The sequence below is a fragment of the Hyla sarda genome, chromosome 6 (genome assembly GCF_029499605.1).
Source record: "Hyla sarda isolate aHylSar1 chromosome 6, aHylSar1.hap1, whole genome shotgun sequence".
Lineage (NCBI taxonomy): Eukaryota > Metazoa > Chordata > Amphibia > Anura > Hylidae > Hyla > Hyla sarda.
The window spans coordinates 1134648-1154737 of NC_079194.1; positions in this window are offsets into that span (position 1 = coordinate 1134648).

Genomic DNA, 20090 nt, shown 5'->3' on the forward strand with positions numbered 1-20090 from the left:
GAATTGTCACAAATGAAGGTCACCAACTGTCGAGACCAGCTGTCGCCCCAGACCTGCGCTGCAACCACTATTGGGAAAATCTCGAACAGTGCGGAGCATGTTGAAAACCTTGGGATTCTGCTGACCTGTACTGGCCATTGGTCGGCAACCCAATGGTTACCGAAGATGGCCACAAACCCCAACACTGAAGAAGCGTCCGTGAACACCCTCGGAGAGCGGTCTGTCGCTGTAGGCGTAAAAAATTATACTCCATTCCAGGAGTTCAGAAACGCCTGCCACATGATTAAATCTTCTACTGCCTCGTGATCGATGTGAACGACACTGTCTTGGCAAGGAGCCACAGACAAAAAGTGCCAGGAGCCGTGGCACAAATGAACGCCCTTGAGGGATGATCCTCATTGCGAACGCCATCATGCCCAGAAGGCTCTGTAACTCCACCCTAGTGGTAACCTGAGAACGAGTGAACCTACCAATCACTGCTCTGATCCTCTCTAACTTCTCTTGAGGAAGCCTGGCCTCCATCCTGGTTCCATCTAAAACTATCCCTAAGAACGTTAGTGAACTAGTCGACCCTTCTATTTTGTTGGTTGACACCGGGATTCCTGGTCTGTCAAAAAGTTGCAATCCTTCCATAAGCTGGTATGGAGAAACCCCTGGTGGCTCGATCAGTAAGAAGTCGTCCAAGTAGTGCAACATGTGTTTGCAACCCACCACTTTCTCCAGTGCCCAGTGAAGGGCGATGGCCAGTTGGTCAAAGAGCCATGGGCTGCTCTTCCACCCAAACGTGAGCCTTACCGCAAAGTAATACTTCTCCATCCACTTGATGTCGTACCATAGTTAGTTACATAGTTACATAGTTAGTATGGTTGAAAAAAGACATACGTCCATCAAGTCCAACCAGGGGATTGAAGGGAAGGATGTAAGGGGATAAGGGAAAGGGATGTAGTTTTATAATTCTGCATAAGCATTAATGTTATTTTGTTCCAGGAATGTATCTAACCCTGCTTTAAAGCTGTTAATTGTTCCTGCTGTGACCAGTTCCTGAGGTAGACCGTTCCATAAATTCACAGTCCTCACGGTAAAGAAGGCGTGCCGCCCCTTTAGACTAAACCTTTTCTTCTCCAGACGGAGGGAGTGCCCCCTCGTCCTTTGGGGGGGTTTAACCTGGAACAGTTTTTCTCCATATTTTTTGTATGGGCCATTTATATACTTATATACGTTTATCATATCCCCCCTTAAACGTCTCTTCTCAAGACTAAACAATTGTAACTCCTTTAATCACTCCTCATAGCTAAGATGTTCCATGCCCCATATTAGTTTAGTCGCGCGTCTCTGCACCCTTTCCAACTCCGCAGTGTCCCTTTTATGAACAGGCGACCAAAACTGAACAGCATATTCCAGGTGAGGCCGTACCAATGCTTTATAAAGGGGGAGTATTATGTCCCTGCCCCTCGAGTCCATGCCTCTTTTTATACATGACAATATCCTGCCGGCTTTGGAAGCAGCAGCCTGACATTGCATGCTATTTTGTAGTCTGTGATCTACAAGTACACCCAGATCCTTCTCTACCAGTGACTCTGCCAGTTTAATCCCCCCTAAGACATACGACGCATGCAGGTTATTAGTACCCAGATGCATAACTTTACATTTATCCACATTGAACCTCATTTGCCAAGTGGATGCCCAGACACTTAGTCTATCCAAGTCATCTTGTAACTTATGCACATCCTCTATAGACTGTACTGTGCTACAAAGCTTGGTGTCATCTGCAAAGATAGAAACAGAGCTGTTAATACCATCCTCTATATCATTGATAAATAAATTAAACAGCAGCGGGCCCAGTACTGAACCTTGGGGTACACCACTAATAACCGGGGACCAATCAGAGTACGAATCATTTACCACCACTCTCTGGGTACGATCTATGAGCCAGTGTTCAATCCAGTTACAAACTAAAGTTTCCAAGCCCAAGGACCTTAACTTACCTGTCAGATGTCTGTGAGGGACAGTATCAAATGCTTTGGCAAAATCCAGAAACACTATATCCACAGCCATTCCTCTGTCAAGGCTTCTACTCACCTCTTCATAAAAGCAAATTAGATTGGTTTGACAACTTCTATCCTTAGTAAACCCATGCTGGCTATCACTTATAATACTATTATCCCCTATGTATTCCTGTATGTAATCCCTTATAAGTCCTTCAAACAATTTACCCACAATGCACGTTAGACTTACCGGTCTATAATTGCCTGGCGAAGACCTAGAGCCCTTCTTGAAGATTGGTACCACATTAGCCTTGCGCCAGTCCCTTGGCACAATACCAGACACCAGAGAATCTCTAAATATCATGAACAAGGGTACAGATATTACTGAACTTACCTCTCTAAGAACTCTTGGGTGTAGTCCATCCGGCCCTGGAGATTTGCTTACATTTACTTTACTTAACTTACCTTGTACCATCTCTACATTAAGCCAGTTCAATACATTATATGATGTGTTACCAGCACTGACCTGACCAATGTCAGCTCCTTCTTCCATAGTATATACAGAACTAAAGAACCCATTCAGTAGCTCCGCCTTCTCTTGATCGCCCGTGACAACCTCCCCATTATCATTATTAAGGGGTCCTACATGCTCTGTCCTTGGTTTTTTTGTATTTATATATCTAAAAAAATATTTAGGATTAGTTTTGCTTTCTTTGGCCACCTGTCTCTCATTTTGAATTTTTGCTGTTTTTATTACATTTTTACAGATTTTATTAAGCTCCTTGTACTGTTTAAATGTTATAGCTCCTGTCTTACTGGCCACAGTTTGAAAGCATCCGCTATGTCAATTTTGGACAGGAAGACCCCCGTGCCCAAATGCAAGATCATTTGGATTGCTTGGTCTATGGAGGCGTATTTCATCCCAAACTCTTCGGACGGAATTAGGGAGTTGAGGCTGGGGACTATGGAGGAATGAGGTGCTGACAAATCATAAATAAGATGCCTTTTATTATTAAATTTCCCCACTATAATGCCGATGGGGCTGACCCTCCTGGCGTCAAATGGAGGTGATGAGAATGGCCCAATGACGAAGCCCTTGTTTACCTCAGCTTGGAGCAGTTCCGTCACTGTGTCCAGGTCACGGGAGGCAGATCTGAGGTTGTCGCACTCGTAGGTGGACTGGGGTAGGGCAATCAAACCGGTGTGGAATCCTTGGCAGAAACCGTCCAACAGCCACTTCACCCATGCTTGGTCATGATGTGCCCCCAGAATTCTCCCCAGGGATGCGACACAGACCACGATTAGTCACGCCTGGGGGACCTTCTGGGGGAAGACGGTCCTTGGATGGGCTCGATAGCAATTAAAGCACACATGAAGGAGCCTACACTGATTGTAGTTGCACGTGGAGGTGTTGAAGTTGTTGCAAATTTGACTGCGCCCTAAGTAATGGACTGGTCTCCCCAACCTGTCGCTGCTTGACATGCTCTTCGGGCCCGTGCCTGCCAACGTGCCAGCTCCCCTTCCCACCAAGGCCTCCCTGGGGTTGAGATCGCACCAAGTTGCCGTGTGGGAAATGGACTGACACGAACCGCAAGCCGGTGCCCTTAAGCCCGCAAAATGCTGACAGAAGATCTCAGTCTCTATCCTTGATTAGTCCGTCGCGTACGCAAACTGAGCCAAGGTGGCCGCTGCCTTGGCTGAAAGCGACTTGGGATAGTCGTAGTATGCTGTGCCACCATTATCTGTAGCCCAGATCGGTGACGTAGAGCAGGTAAGCATCCAGCTCCTTTCTCCTGCCAGGCCTCACGGTGCATATGATACGGTACATGCTAAAGCCTATCACAAATTCCGGAATTGTTAATTTCCGACTAAGTCTGGCGTCCTTGCTTTTGAACATGACTGAAAACTCTCCACATGACACAACCTTATTTTCTTTGACATCATGTGTGGCGATCACCAAGGATGGCAAGTTGACGTCTCTACCCTCTAAAATGTCCTTCTTGAGGATAGGACTGATGAAGTGGGCTTTGCTGACTCGGGGTGGTTCCAGTATCCTACCTGAGGTGCCCGCCTGCGGGTCGGACGTGACTGGTACCAGCTGGACACAAGGCTCTGTTGAGCAGGGGCCTGTATCATGGCTGCTGCCACCTGCTGAGTGGCCTGCGCCCTGTCCATAGAGTCCAGCCTGTCCTTGACTGGAAGCTCGAGACTGCACTCAGAACCGAGCTCATCATCTCGTGAAGCTGCGTGACGGGATTTTCAACCGAAGTGGATGCTCCAGTCCCTTGACCGGATCCAGCCTCTGGCTCCACTCTAAGCAACTTTTAGAGCTCCGCCTTCCTGGCGGAGGCTGGGTAGGCCACCCCTTTCTTACGGAGCTTCTCCATAAGCCTGGGCATGGTCCAATTACGGTATGCCTGCGGGTTACCCCTGTCCGACCCTCCGACAGGCTTCTCTGGCAGGGACCTGGTCTCTCCAATATCAGAGGCGTGAGACATCCTGACACCACCTGTCCAGGCCAACGAAAATTGGGTGCCGGTAGAAGACAAAACAGAAGATAAACAACCATAGTCTGGGAAGCACCTGGGGCCTCCGTTTGAACGTTCCTTTACACACCTGAACGCGCCGACACTTCACTTGGAACCTGAAAGCACTGCGAGGCGAACTCTAGATACATAAAACATAACATATTTATGCAGTTGCTGGCTGGGCCCTGGTACGTAGTGCCTGGCTGATGCTATTAGTGCGTGAGTTACCACCATCGAGCCCGGGAGTGCCGAGCAGCCCGCGGTTGGCTTAGGCAAGTGACCCCAGTGACTCTTGTGCTGCTCCCTACCCCACCATAACCGTACCTGGGATGTGACCCGGCTACTCTGTGCCATGGCGTGCTTACTGATGAGACAACCCCGTGGCCGGTCCACCACGCTATAGTGCACACCACCGGACAGGCCGTCACCAGTGAGGAGTTAAGAATCTCCGAAATGCCCAACACAAACCAAGCATGAGCGAGATAAAGCACCTGCACTCCTGGTGCCGACAGTCGGACGCGGCTTGCACCACTGCCTTCTGACCTTTGAACCAACTAGACCAAAACAAACATAAGTTTTTTTTTTTTTTCATTATATATATTTTTTTTCTTTTTTTTCGCTATGAAGCCATGTCAGTAAAGTACTAACAGTAACTCGGCTGCTCTGAAGAGGGGTCAGTAGACAGCCGTGAGTATTGCGTTTGTTCTGAAGCGTGTCAGTAACAACATGAATTACAAATTTCAATGTAGAACTGCTCAGGAGAGAAGTTCGGAACGGACCAATGAGATGCTCTGAAGACGTGTCAGTAACAACATGGTCCTATTAAATGGTACTAGACTGCTCTGAAGACAAGTCAGTAGACAGTCGGAAAACATGTGTTGCCCTGAAGACGTGTCAGTAACAAGCCTGTAATCCTGTGAGTAAGTAGACTGCTCTGAAGACGTGTCAGTAGACAGCCGGGCGTGTGTGTTTGCTCCGAGGAGGTGTCAGTAACGAATACTATAATTTAATGAAAAAACCACACAGGAGAGAAGTTCGGCACTGATCAGTGAGTTGCTCCGAAGACGTGTCGGTAACAACATGGTGCTATTAATCGGTACTAGACTGCTCTGAAGACGAGTCAGTAGACAGTCGGATAACACGCATTGCTCTGAAGACGTGTCAGTAACAAGCTTTTATTCTAACAGTAAATAGACTGCTCTGAAGGCGAGTCAGTAGTCAGCAGCTGTGGCACCTTGCTCTGAAGATGAGTCAGTAACAAGCGAACATGCCCTTAAAGGGGTAGTCCAGTGGTGAAAAGTGTATCCCCTATCCTAAGGATAGGGGATAAGTTTGAGATCATGGGGGGTCCGACCGCTGGGGCCCTCTGCGATCTCTCTGTACGGGGGCCAGGCTCTCCGGCCAGATAGCGGGTGTCAACCCCCGCACAAAGCGGCGGCTGACACGCCCCCTCAATACATCTCTATGGCAGAGCCGGAGATTGCCGAAGGCAGCACTCTGGCTCTGCCATAGAGTTGTATTGAGGGGTCGTGTCGGCCGCCGCTTCTGGCGGGGGTCAACACGCCCCCTTTGCGTGGGCTGTCGGGGCCCCGTAGAGGAGATCGCGGGGGGCCCCAGCGGTTGGACCCCCCGCAATCTGCAACTTATCCCCTATCCTTAGGATAGGGGATAAGTTGTTCACCACTTGTTCACTACTGGACTACTCCTTTAACCCCGGACCGCTCTGAAGACGAGTCAGTACACAGTCGGACTGGTGACATGTTGCTCTGAGGACGTGTCAGTGACAACGTGTCCGGCCAGTGAGCCCACCTTATTTTACATACATTTATATACACACACACATTTTTATTTTATTTTTTTACACACACATTTATTATTATTATTTTTTTCACAGTATTACCCAGCTGCCGTGCGGAGTCCAGGCCAGGTGCTGCCTGACCTGAACTTGCCTACCTGAAACCATACAGATTTTAAGGAGAATAAACAACAACTCACCTTGCGTATATCCAAAGAACAGCAGGAGTGGAGACACGGGAAACTATAATGTAACAAGCATGATAATAATGTTTACAATGTGACCCGGCAACAGCCTGATTCTTCTTGACCCCTAGAGCCCTAACCTGGTTGCTGAGCAAAGCGTCCGCGGGGTTACCCGTGAGACCTGCGCCCCAAATTCCTTCCCAGGGATGCCTGGGCACTAATGCTTAATGAACTGATGCCGTGCACTGCTGCCATGGGTTACAGAGGTCGCCATGACAACAAGTGCACCGCAACACGGCGGGACACATCGGCGCTGCACATGCCCTGTCTGCTGACTGCGGCTGCCAGATACCACACACTGCAATGATGCCTGGCGCCGCCTCCTCCCCTGAAGTCACGCCCCCCACCGAGGAAACCGGACACCGTCCAGCCTCCCTGCTAGGAGCGCCACCGCTGAGTGTGTATGCGCTCTGAGCGGCATCACTACTCCGCTACCATGCCGCCGGTGCCGCAGGTAGGGAGTCGGAACGCCGCAGCCACCCCACACACCCGAGCACCGGGGCCCTGCGAAGCGAGAGTGTAAGGCCGGGAGCCCTCCCCCGTGCGTGGCCGGAGGACCCGGCAGAAGGGGAGACCGAGGGCACCGGTGATGCACACGAGGACCGGCATGTGACAAGGTACCCAAGCTGCGGCAGCGACCAGAGAAACATTTCAGTGCTACCAGGGCCGAAGGCGCCTTACCTGAACAATCGCCGAAGCGGACTGGAACTGAACACACGGAGCAAATACTCGTGGAACACCCGGGGAACGTAAGGACTCACTGCAGTGTAAACACTGCACAATGCCACATACTCCCTGATTAAGGTGAGAGGGGGGTATGTATAGGAGACCGCCCCTCCCACAAATATAGCCCAAGGGCTTTAACACTTATGAATCCCATTATGCTATGCGGGTTGTACAGTGGGCACAGCATGCAGCTCGGTTAATGCATACAGCAGTGCCGCTCCAGGCTGCTCAGTGTACAGTGTACAGTTGCAGGGGCTCCTTCTTTTGACAGGAGTCCCTGGTCCTGTAGGAGAGAAAATTAGTCACAAAATGTTTGGATTGTAACAAATCAGATTTTTTTGTGAAATTTGTATTGAATCCGATTAACGCTGAATTGCATTTGCTTCTCTAATAGAGACATATTCTGCACTTTCCTTATGGTAACGCTGAAAACCTTCCCCTCATTTCCTACAATATTCGGCTGCAATCTGTGCTGGAGCCTAAGAGCAAGTGTTTGGTTTCCCTGCAGTGCCCCAACAGGGAAAATGAGGCATTACATTGGACTGAATGGGCTGCTGGGTCCATTATGGTTCTTCACAGCAGGAGATGATGGGAGTTGTATTTCTCCATTATGGGTCTTCACAGCAGGAGATGATGGGAGTTATATTTCTCCATTATTGTTCCTCACAGCAGGAGATGATGGGGGTTGTATTTCTCCATTATGGGTCCTCACAGCAGGAGATTATGAGAGTTGTATTTCTCCATTATGGGTCTTCACAGCAGAAGATGATGGGAGTTGTATTTCTCCATTATGGGTCCTCACAGCAGAAGATGATGGGGGTTGTATTTCTCCATTATGGGTCCTCACAACAGGAGATGATGGGAGTTGTATTTCTCCATTATGGATCCTCACAGCAGGAGATGATGGGAGTTGTGTTTCTCCATTATTGGTCCTCACAGCAGGAGATGATGGGAGTTGTGTTTCTCCATTATGGGTCCCCACAGCAGGAGATGATGGGAGTTGTATTTCTACATTATGATTCCTCACAGCAGGAGATGATGAGAGTTGTATTTCTCCATTATGGTTCCTCACAGCAGGAGATGATGGGAGTTGTATTTCTCCATTATGGGTCCTCACAGCAGGAGATGATGGGAGTTGTATTTCTCCATTATGGTTCCTCACAGCAGGAGATGATGGGAGTTGTATTTCTCCATTATGGGTCCCCACAGCAGGAGATGATGGGAGTTGTATTTCTCCATTATGGTTCCTCACAGCAGGAGATGATGAGAGTTGTATTTCTCCATTATTGTTCCTCACAGCAGGAGATGATGGGAGTTGTATTTCTCCATTATGGGTCCCCACAGCAGGAGATGATGGGAGTTGTATTTCTCCATTATGGTTCCTCACAGCAGGAGATGATGGGAGTTGTATTTCTCCATTATGGTTGCTCACAGCAGGAGATGATGGGAGTTGTATTTCTCCATTATGTGTCCTTACAGCAGGAGATGATGGGAGTTGTATTTCTCCATTATGGTTCCTCACAGCAGGAGATGATGGGAGTTGTATTTCTCCATTATGGTTCCTCACAGCAGGAGATGATGGGAGTTGTATTTCTCCATTATGGTTCCTCAGAGCAGGAGATGATGGGAGTTGTATTTCTCCATTATGGGTCCTCACAGCAGGAGATGATGAGAGTTGTATTTCTCCATTATGGTTCCTCACAGCAGGAGATAATGGGAGTTGTATTTCTTCATTATGGGTCCTCACAGCAGGAGATGATGGGAGTTGTATTTCTCCATTATGGATCTTCACAGCAGGAGATGATGGGAGTTGTATTTCTCCATTATGGGTCCTCACATCAGGAGATGATGGGAGTTGTATTTCTCCATTATGGTTCCTCACAGCAGGAGATGATGGGAGTTGTATTTCTCCATTATGGGTCCTCACAGCAGGAGATGATGGGAGTTGTATTTCTCCATTATGGGTCCTCACAGCAGGAGATGATGGGAGTTGTATTTCTCCATTATGGGTCTTCACAGCAGGAGATGATGGGAGTTGTATTTCTCCATTATGGGTCCTCACAGCAGGAGATGATGGGAGTTGTATTTCTCCATTATGGGTCCTCACAGCAGGAGATGATGAGAGTTGTATTTCTCCATTATGGGTCTATACAGCAGGAGATGATGGGAGTTGTATTTCTCCATTATGGGACTATACAGCAGGAGATGATGGGAGTTGTATTTCTCCATTATGGGTCCTCACAGCAGGAGATGAGGGGAGTTGTGTCTCTCTATCCCAGATCGGGTTTATAGACCACAGAAGCCGTTTTCCGCTCAGACCGCTCCTGTATATAATTCCATGTGTAATTGTAGATGTAATAATTAGAATGAATGTAACAATAATTCCTTTTTCTGGCGCACAATGCGGCGTTTGTTTTGTATCTGCCGTATTGTATGACAGAAGAACATTTGTTCGCTAATATCTTATGGCTTCTACGACTCCGACAATTATGTTTTCAATCCTCTGTAGAGCTCTTTATCTGGGAATGAATGAACTTGGGTGTTCCTGCAAAAACCTTGAAAACATCCTGCGCCATTGTTCTTTTATTAAACCATTTCACAATCTGAACAATCAGCAGAATCTTTCAGAAAACCTTGAAATGGAACAAAAGCTTTTACTTTGTGCTGAATACATTACTGTAAGAAAGAATAATATAAGATATATATAAATATACTGTGTATCCTTCATATAAGGTTGTTGTGGGTCTCATCCTGGGACCACGGATCCATCTCAGCGCCGCCCGGTCACAAGCAGAGAATAAAACCTCATTGGTGGAAAATGTGCGGACCGCGGATGGTATTATAATGGAGTATAATGTATACGGACAATACGGAGTATAATGTATACGGACAACATGGAGTATAATGTATACGGACAATATGGAGTATAATGTATACAGACAATACGGAGTATAATGTATACAGACAATACGGAGTATAATGTGTACGGACAATATGGAGTATAATGTGTACGGACAATATGGAGTATAATGTGTACAGACAATACGGAGTATAATGTGTACAGACAATACGGAGTATAATGTGTACAGACAATACGGAGTATAATGTGTACAGACAATATGGAGTATAATGTATACGGACAATATGGAGTATAATGTATACAGACAATATGGAGTATAATGTATACGGACAATATGGAGTATAATGTATACAGACAATATGGAGTATAATGTGTACAGACAATACGGAGTATAATGTGTACAGACAATACGGAGTATAATGTATACAGACAATACGGAGTATAATGTGTACAGACAATACGGAGTATAATGTGTACAGACAATACGGAGTATAATGTGTACAGACAATACAGAGTATAATGTGTACAGACAATACGGAGTATAATGTGTACAGACAATACAGAGTATAATGTGTACAGACAATACGGAGTATAATGTGTACAGACAATACAGAGTATAATGTGTATCATCATAGCATCATAACCAGCTGGTAAACCCATCATTACATACAATGGTTTGAACAGCTGACGTCTACTCTATGTCTACACAATGTGTTACTCCCCAACTACTTAACATCCATACTACATCTACTCCACAACTACTTAACATCCATACTACATCTACTCCACAACTACTTAACATCCATACTACATCTACTCCACAACTTCTTAACATCCATACTACATCTACTCCACAACTACTTAACATCCATACTACATCTACTCCACAACTACTTAACATCCATACTACATCTACTCCACAACTACTTAACATCCATACTACATCTACTCCACAACTACTTAACATCCATACTACATCTACTCCACAACTACTTAACATCCATACTACATCTACTCCACAACTTCTTAACATCCATACTACATCTACTCCACAACTACTTAACATCCATACTACATCTACTCCACAACTACTTAACATCTATTCTACATCTACTCAACGTCTACTCCACATCTACTCTATGTCTACTCCACTTCTATACTACATCTACTCTTAGTCTACTCTACGTCTACACTACATCTACTCTATGTCTACTCCACATCTCCACTTCTACACTACGTCTACTCCATGTCTACACTACACTTACTCTACGTCTACCTCCATGTCTACTCTACGTCTACCTCCATGTCTACTCTACGTTTACCCCACATCTACTCTACTTCTACCCCACATCTACTCCCCATCTACTTCACATCTACACTACATCTACTCTAAGTCTACTCCATGTCTTCTCATGTCTACCCCCCGTCTACTCTTTTTCTACTCCACATCTACACTACATCTACACCACGTCAACTCTACCTTTACTCCATGTCTCCTCCACGTCTATTCTACATCTACTCCTCATCTACTCCATTTCTACCCCACGTCTACTCCATGTCTACTCTTCCTTTACCCCATGTCTACTCCATGTCTACTCTATGTACACTCTACGTCTTCTTCACGTCTACTCTACATCTACTCCTCATCTACTTCATGTCTACACTATGTCTGCTCTATGTCTTCTCCATGTCTACTTTACGTGCTCCGCCCCTGTAGGGGAGGGGGGGAGTTATATATACACGCCCCCACCTGTTCCCAATAAGCCCCACTTGGAAGTGCAAGGAGCGATTAATTACTTCCGCCCCTCGCACAAACACAGCCCTGCGGGCTTTACACTTGTGCTCAGGCTCCATACATGTACTAGTGACAGGAAAGATTGCCTATATACCTATACAAGATCTTACCCTAGTATAGCGGACTGAGTTGTGGCATAATCGCGCAATGAGGGCACGCCTATAGAGGGCAAAAAGCAACCATGCTAGGATGAATACAATTCCTGAAATAACACATCCTACACCCAGCATCAATCTTCACATACCTGAAGTAGACTATACCTAGTGTGTTGAAAGAGTAGCCCCGACCAACTAGTGACTACTAGAGGTGGTAACCATACCTTGGAAACTGTGGTAGTAACGTCCATCTGTCAAGTAACGAACTGAGAATGATAACATTCCCTGCCAAATACTAACTGAACTCTACCTATTACCATCTCTACTTGTGGCATTACTTCAAATGGACACGGAAAGGCTAACTTCATGGCAGGTCTGACAAGCACCAATCCCCTGCTATTTAAGAGGCAAAAACTAAACTGACAGGTAAATGACAAGAAATACCTATCTACCTGAGACTGTGTGGGTCATGTCGCCTGACAAGGTTCACGAAGGCACCTTACCTGATTGAGACTGTAACAGACATACCTACATAGCCAATGTACTGACCCAACTGGACTTGGGTGTGATGACCTATTGCAGATAAGAGGTCCCTGCGTGAGCAACGTACCTGAGACAGCAGCAACCACGATTCAATCCCCGATCCAAAAGAAACGAGTCATGTAACTGTATTAAATACACAACATATCTGCAACTAAATGCTGGCCCTCCTTAAAAAAGAACGTGCAACTATGCCGGATAGTTGAACCTGTGTACTATAACAAAATGATAACGTAATCGAGAAATACAACAGATGAGGTTGTATCTGACCTGAAAACGTGTCAGGTCATCATAAATATAACAAACAACAAAATTGCTTTTAAAACGAGTCAGTAGCAACTGACATTACCCCTTTAACCTGAAGCGGAGTCAGGCAGCAGGGCAACATCATGAGAATTCCTGATAAGAAACCTGTAAGAAGCTTGCATGTGGCTCTGAAGGCGTGTCAGTAGCAATAATCTGGACCACTGAAACAACTAAGCAAAGAGACAAAACGGAATTAACAAGGAAACAACGTATGTGCTCCCTACACTAGGTGCATACCCGGTGTATGAGAGCGAGAGTAGGCCACCACGCACGCTACTGCTCTGAGGACTGGACAGAAGCAACCGTGTCTGTGAACCTGACCTGGCCCAAGTGACTCCTGTGCTGCTTCCTACTCCACCATAACCGTACCCGGGACGTGACCCGGCTACCCTGTGCCGTGGTGTGCTTACTGATGAAACAACCCCGTGGCCCACCCACCACGCTATAGTGCATGCCACCGGACAGGCAGTCACCAGTGAGGAGCTAAGAATCTCCGAAATATCCAACACAAACCTAGCATGAGCGAGATAACGTACCTGCACTCCCGGTGCCGACAGCTGGACGTGGCTTGCAGCACTGCCTTCCGACCCTTGAACCAACTAAACCAAAATAAACATAAGTTCTTTTGTTTTTTTTTGCGCTCTGAAGCCGTGTCAGTAACGTACTAACCGTAACTCGACTGCTCTGGAGAGGAGTCAGTAGACAGTCGTGAGTATTGCGTGTGTTCTGAAGCGCGTCAGTAACAACATGAATTACAAATTTCAATGTAGAACTGCTCAGGAGAGAAGTTCGGAACTGACCAGTGAGTTGCTCCGAAGACGTGTCAGTAACAACATGGTCCTATTAAATGGTACTAGACTGCTCTGAAGATGAGTCAGTAGACAGTCGGAAAACATGCGTTGCCCTGAAGACGTGTCAGTAACAAGCCTGTAATCCTGTGAGTAAGTAGACTGCTCTGAAGACATGTCAGTAGACAGCCGGGCGTGTGTTTGCTCCGAGGAGGTGTCAGTAACGAATTCTATAATTTAATGAAAAACCACTCAGGAGAGAAGTTCGGCACTGATCAGTGAGTTGCTCCGAAGACGTGTCGGTAACAACATGGGGCTATTAATCGGTACTAGACTGCTCTGAAGACGAGTCAGTAGACAGTCGGATAACACACATTGCTCTGAAGACGTGTCAGTAACAAGCTTGTATTCTATCAGTAAATAGACTGCTCTGAAGACGAGTCAGTAGTCAGCCACTGTGGCACCTTGCTCTGAAGACGAGTCAGTAACAAGCGAACATGCCCTTAACCCCGGACCGCTCTGAAGACGACTGGTGACACGTTGCTCTGAGGACGTGTCAGTAACAACGTGTCCAGCCAGTGACCCCATCCATTTTTATATACATTTTTTAATTTTTTTTATTAACATGCCAGCAGCTGCTACCCAATTGCGGAGCTAGGTTCTGGCCAGGAGCTACCTGTACTGAACCATTCACCCAGCTAGCGCCCTATACACAGAGTAACCATTACACTACACACCTTCTATGTATCCGAGATAAGTAGGGCACGAAACAGCATGACACTATGTGTGAGAACCGTATGAACCTGCGTGTATGAATGCTGTGAACGTGTGAACAACAAAACCATGACCGTGTGACCAATATAACTGCCATGAGCGTATGAACCGTATGAACCCTGCGCGTATGAATGCGGTGAACTTGTGAACAACAAAACCATAACCGTGTGACCAATATAACTGCCATGAGCGTATTAACCGTATGAATCCTGCATGTATGAATGCGGTGAACGTGTGAACAACTTTAAGAGCCGTGAGCGTGACCACTATAACTGCCATGATTGTATGAACCATATAATTGCCATAGGAAGTATACTGCCGTAACCAGTATGAAATACCATTAACAAATGAACCGAATGATACTTTGAGCGTATGAACCAGTGATAATTGCGAGGTGTTTGATTGCCATGAATGTAACATGGATAGAAAGAACGTAAGACCATGAACATGCCAAGAATATATGAACAGCATAAATGCCAAGTTTGTGGACCGTGTAAGACACCAGCGAGTGAGAGAATAACCATGAGGTGAACAGCATAAACGAGTTTGCACAGTATAAATGCTGTGAATATATCGTCAGTGAGTATATGTACCGTATATAAATGATCTTAGCACATGAAACTGTATACATACTATGCGCGTACGAGCAGTGTGCCATAAGCGTATGAATTAACCATGAGAGTACGGACGATAAGAAACTCATGGAGTTATCAAACCGTGAAGATGCTCTACTCGTGTGCCCCTTGTACCAGTAATGTGTGTATGCCCATTATAAACCAAGCGTATGAACCGTATGGACACCATGATCGTGCAAATAACGAGTATTACACTGTGTATACTAGGATTTAATTAGATGTAGCCTATGTTATATCTCTACAGAGCATTGCACCCTACTGTATACCGTATGCTATATTGAAACAAGACACTGCAGAGCACTGCATCACCACACAGCGTATGCTACCCTGCAACAAGATCCTCTGCAGAGTATTGCATCACACCCAACACAGCACAAGCCACCCTGTGTTGCAACGAGACCCTTCACAGAGCATTGCACCACACTGCACATGCTAACTGTAACTACTCTCTGCAGCGCATTGCACTATACCCTATATGGTATGCTATATTGAAACCATCCCATCTGCAGAGCATTGCACTAACTGTATAAAGTTTGTTTGTAATGAGACCATCTTCAGAGTATTGTACTATACTGTATATAGTATATATTTTATTGTAACGAGACCATCTGCAGAGCATAGCACCATAGATCTGCAGAGCATAGCAACATAGCTGTACATCATGTATACTATATTGTAACGAGACCAACCACAGAGCATTGCACCATAACTTTATAACATGTATACTACATTGTGACGAGATCATCTGCAGAGCACTGCACCATACTGTTATATTGTAATGAGATCCTTGCAGAGCATTACACTTTACTGTATACTGCAAGGGGACTGTTACGCCGAGCGCTCCGGGTCCCCGTTCCTCCCCGGAGCGCTCGCCTCATCCTCGTTGCTGCAGCGCCCCGGTCAGATCCACTGACCGGGTGCGCTGCGGTACCGCCTCCAGCCGGGATGCGATTCGCGATGCGGGTGGCGCCCGCTCGCGATGCGCACCCCGGTCCCCGTACCTGACTCGCTCTCCGTCGGTCCTGTCCCGGCGCGCGAGGCCCCGCTCCCTAGGGCGCGCGCGCGCCGGGTCTCTGCGATTTAAAGGGCCACTGCGCCGCTGATTGGCGCAGTGGTTCTAATTAGTGTGTTCACCTGTGCACTCCTTATATATACCTCACTTCCCCTGCACTCCCTCGCCGGATCTTGTTGCCCTTGTGCCTAGTGAAAGCGTTCCCTTGTTTGTTCCTAGCCCGTGTTCCAGACCTCCTGCCGTTGCCCCTGACTACGATCCTTGCTGCCTGCCCCGACCTTCTGCTACGTCCGACCTTGCCTTTGTCTACTCCCTTGTACCGCGCCTATCTTCAGCAGTCAGAGAGGTTGAGCCGTTGCTAGTGGATACGACCTGGTCACTACCGCCGCAGCAAGACCATCCCGCTTTGCGGCGGGCTCTGGTGAAAACCTGTAGTGACTTAGAACCGGTCCACTAGCACGGTCCTCGCCAATCCCTCTCTGGCACAGAGGATCCACCTCCTACCAGCCGGGATCGTGACAGTAGATCCGGCCATGGATTCCGCTGAGGTGCCGCTGTCAAGTCTTGCCGACATTTTCACGATGATCACCCAACAAAATCACCAGCTGGCATACTTGTCCTCCGTGAAACAGCAACTGAAGTCACAGTTACAGCAGCTGCTGTCACTGACACAGCAGCTGCAACTGCAACAACCATCTCCTCCGCCGTCTCCTGCAACTCCTCCGCAGCGTCCGGCCATGGATTCCGCTGAGGTGCCGCTGTCAAGTCTTGCCGACATTTCCACGATGATCACCCAACAAAATCACCAGCTGGCATACTTGTCCACCGTGACACAGCAACTGAAGTCACAGTTACAGCAGCTGCTGTCACTGTCACAGCAGCTGCAACTGCAACAACCATCTCCTCCGCCGGCTCCTGCAACTCCTCCGCAGCAACCGGCCGCTCCTAACCCCTGCTTGTCCCTGCCGGACAAATTTGATGAGGACTCTATACTCTGCTGTGGTCTCCTTTCTGGAAAGGCCTTGTCTGGGGCCACACCACTCTGGGACCGCAATGATCCTGCCACAGCCACAGTCCAGTCCTTCTTCGCTGAGGTCCGTGGTGTCTTCGAGGAGCCTGCCCGAGCTTCTTCTGCCGAGACTGCCCTGCTGAACCTGGCCCAGGGTGTTTCTTCCGTTGGCGAGTACGCCATTCAGTTCCGTGCTCTTGCTTCCGAGTTGTCCTGGAATAGTGAGGCTCTCTGCGCGACCTTTAAAAAAGGCCTATCCAGCAACATTAAAGATGTTCTGGCCGCACGAGAGACTCCTGCTAACCTACATGAACTCATTCATCTTGCCACTCGCATTGACATGCGTTTTTCCGGATGGCGTCTGGAGCTCCGCCTGGATATGGACTTTGTTCGCACGAGGCGTTTTTTCTCCCCGGCTCCTCTCTCCTCTGGTCCTCTGCAATCCGTTCCTGTGCCTCCCGCCGTGGAGGCTATGCAAGTTGACCGGTCTCGCTTGACACCTCAAGAGAGGACACAACGCCGCATGGAGAATCTTTGCCTGTACTATGCCGGTACCGAACACTTCCTGAAGGATTGTCCTATCCGTCCTCCCCGCCTGGAAAGACGTGCGCTGACTCCGCACAAAGGTGACACAGTTCTTGATGTCAACTCTGCTTCTCCACGCCTTACTGTGCCTGTGCGGATATCTTCCTCTACCTTCTCCTTCTCTACTATGGCCTTCTTGGATTCCGGATCTGCAGGAAATTTTTTTTTGGCCTCTCTTATCAACAGGTTCAACGTCCCTGTGACCAGTCTCGCCGGACCCCTCTACATCAATTGTGTTGACAATGAAAGATTGGACTGTGCCGTGCGTTACCGCACGGAACCCCTCCTAATGTGCATCGGACCTCATCACAAAAAAATTGAGTTTTTTTTCCTCAGGTTCTTTGGCCCCAAGAAGAGGGGGAGACCCAAGGGGGGGGGGTACTGTTACGCCGAGCGCTCCGGGTCCCCGTTCCTCCCCGGAGCGCTCGCCTCATCCTCGTTGCTGCAGCGCCCCGGTCAGATCCACTGACCGGGTGCGCTGCGGTACCGCCTCCAGCCGGGATGCGATTCGCGATGCGGGTGGCGCCCGCTCGCGATGCGCACCCCGGTCCCCGTACCTGACTCGCTCTCCGTCGGTCCTGTCCCGGCGCGCGCGGCCCCGCTCCCTAGGGCGCGCGCGCGCCGGGTCTCTGCGATTTAAAGGGCCACTGCGCCGCTGATTGGCGCAGTGGTTCTAATTAGTGTGTTCACCTGTGCACTCCTTATATATACCTCACTTCCCCTGCACTCCCTCGCCGGATCTTGTTGCCCTTGTGCCTAGTGAAAGTGTTCCCTTGTTTGTTCCTAGCCCGTGTTCCAGACCTCCTGCCGTTGCCCCTGACTACGATCCTTGCTGCCTGCCCCGACCTTCTGCTACGTCCGACCTTGCCTTTGTCTACTCCCTTGTACCGCGCCTATCTTCAGCAGTCAGAGAGGTTGAGCCGTTGCTAGTGGATACGACCTGGTCACTACCGCCGCAGCAAGACCATCCCGCTTTGCGGCGGGCTCTGGTGAAAACCTGTAGTGACTTAGAACCGGTCCACTAGCACGGTCCTCGCCAATCCCTCTCTGGCACAGAGGATCCACCTCCTACCAGCCGGGATCGTGACAGGGACCATATACCCCGCAGAGCACTGCAGCACACAGCAAAATTTATATTGAAACAACTCTTTGCAGAGCATTGCACCACACTGTATACAGCAAATGTTATATTGAAAGAACCCTCTGCAGAGCATTGCACTATACTCTAGATTAACGATAGCAGACAAGCTGACAGGACCGCCTGACGAGCGGCCATGCAGAGAACTGGGCAGCTGCTGCAACCTGTCCCAAGGGCATAGACAATTGTAGCTGTGCGGGTGGTCAACATGCCGCCATGAGGCAGCTAGCGGGCTGTGCGAGATGCTGAGGCCGAACCACCCCCAGCACCGATTTAACTCACCAGCCTGCCGCTCCTGGACTTCACTACCGCTGCGAGCAGAGCCAGCCAGCACCATACCTGCCCTATATTACCTTATAATCCGAGTGAGACACAGCATCCCCAGATAAGACAGCCAGCGGAGCTGCCAGGATGCCGCGCCTGCACCCCCCAAGCCAGACTCATGATCAGCGAGGCCTCCGCACCATGAGCAGCAGCTCTGAAGATTTTTGCGGGAGATTAAAACACCAGACACAGGAAGCAGAGATTCCACAAATGACATGTGCTCCGCCCCTGTAGGGGAGGGGGGAGTTATATACACACGCCCCCACCTGTTCCCAATAAGCCCCACCTGGAAGTGCAAGGAGCGATTAATTACTTCCGCCCCTCACACAATCACAGCCCTGCGGGCTTTACACATATTATACTGTCAAAGGGGGTGATAAATTTGGAGCACATAAGCAAAATAAAAAAGTCTCAGGTGAGACTTTTTTGCAATTTTTTAAATTTGCTCAGTATGGGAGTTTTGTACTCCAGGTCAGATCTGGTGCAGACTTACAACTTTTCGTAAGGGGTTTGCGACTTTTTCTTTGCCTATGTGCAACTTTTGCCTAAATACCTGCCTAAATACCTGACTACTGCAAAGTGAAAACTGAAATTTGCATAGGTAAGGCTGTTTGTAACTTTTTGCTTACTCACAAAAGTCACACAAAAAGTGCATAGGCGCATGTGAGACTTTTTGTGAGACTTTTGTAAGCAAAAAAAAAAAAGCTCTAAATACCTTGATACATGTCCCCCATAGCCGACCATTGCAGTACCTTCAGAATACCATACTATTGTGGTCGGCCAGTTTACAATTTTGGGAGATTCCTCATAACTCTGAGAGAATAGGTAAATGGTAATTAGATCTTTATTTTATGTAATAATGGTGATTCTATGTAACTGCTTCTCGCCTTCTCCACCTGTCATAGAGAAATGGAGAAATGGGGAAAAAAAATCAAGAAATACAAGTTTAT